Here is a 6,436-nt window from a genome sequence, read left to right on the forward strand (position 1 = left end):
CTACAGACGACGGTTACAGTCGCCCCTAAGAATCCGAGTAATTTTTTTTTTTGTTAATTGTAAAATTAAGAGGAATCTTCAATAGGTTTACGAATTTTTTTTTTTTCTAACCTAGTACCCCTACCTAGTGGCCTGGTACAACAAAAATCAGTTTGCGTGTTCACATGCTAGGGAAAAGAAAATAAAGAAAATTACAGACGTCGTTAATTTCGTGATGTGAAATGTTAATCTTGCGAGATGCGAAGACAGCCCAAACCGATTTTTGCCTTGGATGGGGACTGGCCCAATTACTTTTCACCCCATTTTCCTTTTTTTGGTTTATTTATTTGCTTTTTTTTTTTCCTTTTTTTTTTTATGCATATTATATTTTATCTATTATTATTATTTACTTATTACATAATATACATATATATATATATATATATATGTATTTATTTATTTTTTATATATTTTTTTTTTTTTGTATGTATTTTTATATATATATATATTTTTTTCATTTTATTTATTATTATTAACATTCACTAATATTATAAGAATCCCTTTTTTTTTTAATTTATTTTATCATTTTTTATTTATTCATTTCCCTTTTCATCATTGGCTTAATCTAAGCTATTTACCACTATTTACATAATATTTCTCTAAGTTAAAAGCATTGTAATTCCCTATAATTTTCCTTGTAGTAGGATGCACTAACGTGTACGTGTTTTGATATGGGATGGAACCAACCAAATAAGGCCCCTCATACCTTAAAAATAACTTAGCAGCTTCGTGCCGCATTGCATCAGACTTGTGATGAGTCCTTAGTTTTACTAATTGTCCTATATTGTAAGTAATTAAACGATGATTTGCATCGAAGCACTTCTTTCGTCTGTTTGCACTAGCTTGTAAATTTTTTACAGCTTGTATGCGGGCTTCTTGTAACGATTCACAAGCATTCGTGATCGACAGCCGTTTGTTTTCAATCGATGAAACGTAAATTTTGCCGTACATTAGGAAATTTGGCGCATAACCATTGCTTAAGTGCACTGTATTATTGTGACACTCTTCAATGTCATGCAATACATGAGTCCATTTTGAATGCGATTCGCGGCAGTAGATACGCAACATATTTCCAAGTTCCCTATGAAATCGTTCCGTGCTATTCGGTCTTGGATTATAGACAGATAAGTGGGTCGCTCTTATTGACAAATCCTTTAACCCATTTATCCATGCTTTAGATGTAAATTGGGTACCATGATCAGTTATTATACATTTCGGTCGTATGAATTCACTAAACTTCCTAACGCAACTCAAAGCTGCTCTCGCTGTTCCCCTCCTCAAAGCGTACAGTTTGACAAATTTTGACAAAACATCTTGTAACACAAATACAAAGTGACAACCCGCTCTTCCTGTCGGCAATGGCCCATACAGATCTGCCATGACCTTTTCACCTATTTCTTGGCTCAATACAGGTTTACAAGGTCCTACCGTATTGCAGTTGTTTGCCTTTGCCAATTGACATTCATGACAAGTTCTCAATAGAGCCTTAGTTCTTGCCTTAAGTGCAAACCAGAAGTACTTATCATTCAGCAGTTTGATTATCTTATAGGTACCAGAATGCCCTAACTCCTTGTGATACTGCCAAACTACATCATCTATTATTTCTTCTGGAAGTACTAACTTTCTTACATTATCATTCGCTGTTACGTATAAGACTCCATTATACAATGCATATGTCCCTACCCCCCCTCGAACACGTATTTTCTCATCTGGTTTGTCCATCAACTTGTTTATTATCAAACATAAATTCTTATCACACATTTGATGTTGTGCAATATTTTCAAAGTATTTCTTTAGGCCTTTACTGTTTTCCGTCGAAAATACTACTATCTCAGGCATCCTCCTTTTATCCTCCTGCACTGCCTTGGCATCGCTCGAGTAGCGAGATAAAATATCCGCTGCTGTGTTATCCCTTCCAGGTATATACTCAACCGAATAGTCAAATTGATTCAAAAACACTAACCAACGAATCACTCTACCACTGTGCATTTTCCATGTTCTGAGAAAAGTTAGTGAATGATGGTCTGTCCTAATGACTACCTTAACCCCCCTTAAATAACATTCAAACCTTTTTAAGCAGTAGATAATTGCCCACATTTCCTGCTCAGATACTGTCCAACGTTTTTCCGCTTCTGTTAAACCCTTACTACAAAACCCAATAACTTGATGATCCCCATTAGCATCTAATTGGTAAAGGCAACCTCCTATCGCATATCCCGAGCTATCAGTCTGTAAATAATATATCTTATTAGGATCGGGGTATTTTAGAACAACGCTTTCGATAAACAGTCCCTTAATTTTCTCGAATAACATCTGTCGTTCTGAATTCCATTGCCATTTCACTCCTTTTTTCAATAGTTCACATAAAGGTTTTATTGTATGGCCATATTTATTTACGAATCTCCTATAATAATTACAAAGGCCTAAGAATGCTCTTAGGTGTTTTATTTTCTTCGGAACAGGAAAGTTTTTTATAGCCTCGATCTTTTCACTGTCCATTTCTATGCCGTTCGGAGAAATAACATGTGTAACCTGGGTTCCCTACCTTTCCCTAATAAGGGTGAAAATAAAAGAAGGTAGGGCGGTTAACTATTTTAATAAAATTGAATAAATCCCAGGGTACATAAAAATTTATGATTACGTGGGCTCCGGCCTAAAGGTACGGATCGTTAGCACTCCCGGGGTTATGCACTCCCCTGGGTAAAGGCCGGCTGGAATGTAGATAGCCGGCGCCTTGTCGTGTCGGAGACGGAAGGTGTTGAAGAAGGGCTCCGACGGGAAGTGAACCCGGAACTGCGGCTGCCAGGCACGACGCGCGTCGCTTGTAGATGGTGTTGGCCACGTAGTGGCCGAGGGTTTTAAACCCTAACGGAGTTCCTGTAACATGTTACAGTGCGGGTATACTGCGCTGCTGTGCACGCGCCCGTTGCGACTCCGTCCCGGCAGCTTAAGGAATGCTTTACCCAATGAGGGAAGGCTTACGTATTAATCCTGCTGCCGGGAGAAATCACAACGGAATTTAAACTGAAAAATAAAAAGGTTAAGTACTTGTGGGTAGGCAGAAGGCACCCACAGGCAAGAACAAAGCTAAATAAAACGAAATAAATACAATTGTGAAATGACACGTTGACTAAAAGTAAAGTTCAAAAGGTCAAGTCACGTAAAACCGCGTGGCATCGCATGTGCCTTCGTTAATTACGCGGATTCGTCAAAATTAAATAACTGGCTGCTGGATTGTTGCTGCCAGCCGTAAGGGAACGTATTTGTTCGACCTATGGATGTACAGGAACCGCGTAATTAACGAATGCACATTCCGCGACCGCCATTTTACAAAAATAGCGAATTACGAAAATAAGTGGTGTGGTATTGGAATACTCACCCGAATACGGGAACTTCTTATACTCACAAGTTGTTAATATCAAAAGCAATTGTCGTAGTTGCCGAAATGCGGATTTATATTTGCAATTTAAGTATTTAGGAGCGCGCGTAGACGATGCCGGCTCGTGAGAAATGTGGCGCGGACGCCGTCGCGACTCCTTTTATATGCGAGCCGCAGAGAATCCACGCGTAAGCATTAGCACTCGTTTAACCGATTACGTAGAAAAAAGGGTATGTAACGTTTTTCGTTACACATGACCCAATATTTTTACACGTCTTAGCAAAAAGTGACACTTAGATAAATTACACGTGAAACCCGCTAATTCGAACCGTTCGAGCACCTTGTCTAAATGCAACATGTGATTTTCAAGCGAACCTCTACTGTAACAACAAACGTCATCCAGATAATTAACACAGAATTCGCGTACGTCCGTCCCTAATACTTTATCCATAGCTCTAGTGAACCCGGACACCGCCGTTTTTAGCCCCTGCGGTAAACGCAAATAGACGTAGGACTTGTTGTTGAAATTAAACCCTGCGTACTTCACACTATCCTTGTGTAACTTAATCTGAAAGTATGCATTGTTGAGATCTAAGATCTAAGGATATAAATGCAACCCCATGAAATTGTTGCAAAATCTCAGATATAATCGGCGGTTTTTCAGTTTCCCCTTCTATTCGCATATTCAATACGCGAGCGTCTAAAAGTATACGCACCGAACCGTCTTTTTTTAAGGTGTAAGTTAATGGGCTAGCATAAGGCGTGGCAGCCCGTTTTATGATTCCTAACTATTCCAACTCCCGAATCTTTTCTTCAACCTTATTCCTATAAGCAAAAGGCACAGGATATGGATATTTAACGAACGGTGTTTCATCCAACATTTTTATCCTATGCTCGTAGACATGGGTACACCCAGGATCCTTCGAAAACACCGCTCTACGTCTAATAAGAACTTCCAACAGAGCAACTTTCCCCACACGATCTATGTCTAATGATTCGACATAACTTTTAAAATGATCATTTGTCAATTCGTTCGCTTCAAGAGTCATTTCAGCGGGCAGGTTACTATCTATCAACACGTTGTTATTTACACAAGGAGGATGGACGGTGTCGGAATTATTTATTAAGATTTCTTTGTCATCTAAAGATCTAATTATCAATTTAGGTTGTGATGTGCAATCTATCGTAACCTTATTATCCTCGAGCCAGTTGTACCCTAAAATTAACGGACGTATTAATTTTTCCACAACTAAACATGGCGTGTTGATTAGACTGCCATCTATCACTAACGGTATCAATATTAATTTATTTATTTGAGCCGAACGCTGCCCTATAGCTCCCCTCAATGTTAAATTCGCTATTGGTATAATCGGAAACCGAACTTCCTGCGTTTCTAGCTCGTCTAATGTTTCCCTTGCTATAGCCGTAACCTGTGAGCCTGTGTCAATCAAACATTGTATTGTAACATCGTTGACAAGAGCCGTTATTTCCGGTAGGGAGGGTAATTCTCGTCCAATACTACCATCCTCAACGTACTCGTATTCCTGGAAGATAGATGAAAATCCTAAATCAGTTTTTGGTTTTACGTTAGACTCAATTTTATATGCAAATTTTTCATAACTACCCAAACAACCACTAATTCGCTCAATAAAAGAATTTACCTCCCCATTGTCATTTGCTTTTAAGTATCCTAATCCGTTCCTGTTTGTCTGCCCCGAAATAGAAACTGGAATCTTAATGTTTTGATCACCCTTTCCGAGGCATTCTCCGGGGACCCAACCCATTGACAACATTATCTTAAGATTAACGTGATTGTTTTTGACTCGTTCTTCTCCCGCCAAACTCCGAGTCGTTTGCTTAGCGGTATTTAGTTTCCCCCTTGGTCGGAAGCCCGCTTCTCTAAGTCTATAACTTTCTCCTGTACCCCTGCCGCGGGCCATGATTTGTTATAATCGCTTCGGATTTGTTCTAAAGCTGCCGACACTCTGGCGGTCTTAGGTTTTTCGGTGTTCGATATCATAGACACCTTTCTAGACTGGATAATAACGTCGTCAGACCCCATATCCATGCTTTTAAGGAATCGCACAGCCGTTTCCGCTCCACCGCCACCGTCTTTGTACCACATTCGCCTTATCTCTTGCGGAAAATGGTCCATTATCTGATTTATAAGCTCCCTTTCATCATGCACCGAGAGCATCTTTGCCTCATCGTAAATGTTAATGAAGTGACCGAGCATGGTTTTAGTTTTATGCATGTCCCACTTTCCGTTTGAAATTTTCCTTCTGATCTTATTTTGCGTATCCCGTCCCCAATACTGATCTAAAAAATCCGTTTTGAAATCATTGAAATCCTTCCAATTGGCTATAAAAATCCTAGCCCAGCTCCTCGCCTCGCCAGTAAGGCAATCCATCGTTACCTTCAAATCATTCCTCTGCGCTCTAATCTTTGTCATATATATTTCTAAATCATCTAAAAATATGATTGGGTGTACATTACACCCATCAAAGCTCGGTTTCGTTGGTGTTTGTACCATAACCAAACTATTTTCGAATCGTGGTTGGATGTCCGAATTGGGTACTTCCATGCTACCACTACTCGGGGACCGACTATTCTGTTCCAAGCTCCGCAGTCGCTCCACGATTGGAGCAATTGATGAGGCTACAACTTCTCGAAGAGTTGCCATCATGTCATCATTCGATCGGTTACCCGATTCCGTAGTCTTACGTTTCCTTGTCGACATTATGAAATTCTGCCTGACTACTGTTAAAATATATATATATTTATTTATTTTATTTTTTTTTTTTTTATTATTTTATACTGATCTGTCTTGTACTTCGCTACTTAGAATCTTACTTAAAAACGGATTGCTTTTTTTTTTTTTATATAAACATAATAAAGTTTTCATACAGTCATGGATTTGTTTAACTTGCCATATTAACCGGTAAATACCGTGTATGTCAACCGTTAAACTCACAACCCTGCAATGTAAAATTATTGCTTTATTTTGTTTTTCTTTTC

General features: G+C 38.9%; 1 long non-coding RNA gene across 1 annotated transcript; it reads right to left on the reverse strand.

Moving 5' to 3' along the window:
* Nucleotides 1-2,629: 2,629 nt before the first annotated feature.
* Nucleotides 2,630-3,664, reverse strand: LOC113238689. Its single transcript, XR_003311119.1, has 2 exons — nucleotides 3,419-3,664; nucleotides 2,630-2,916 (listed from the first exon to the last, which is right to left on the reverse strand). It is a non-coding gene; the product is annotated as an uncharacterized LOC113238689 (long non-coding RNA).
* Nucleotides 3,665-6,436: the final 2,772 nt, after the last annotated feature.

Source organism: Hyposmocoma kahamanoa, unplaced genomic scaffold (genome assembly GCF_003589595.1).
Source record: "Hyposmocoma kahamanoa isolate Upper Pololo Valley unplaced genomic scaffold, ASM358959v1 97542, whole genome shotgun sequence".
Lineage (NCBI taxonomy): Eukaryota > Metazoa > Arthropoda > Insecta > Lepidoptera > Cosmopterigidae > Hyposmocoma > Hyposmocoma kahamanoa.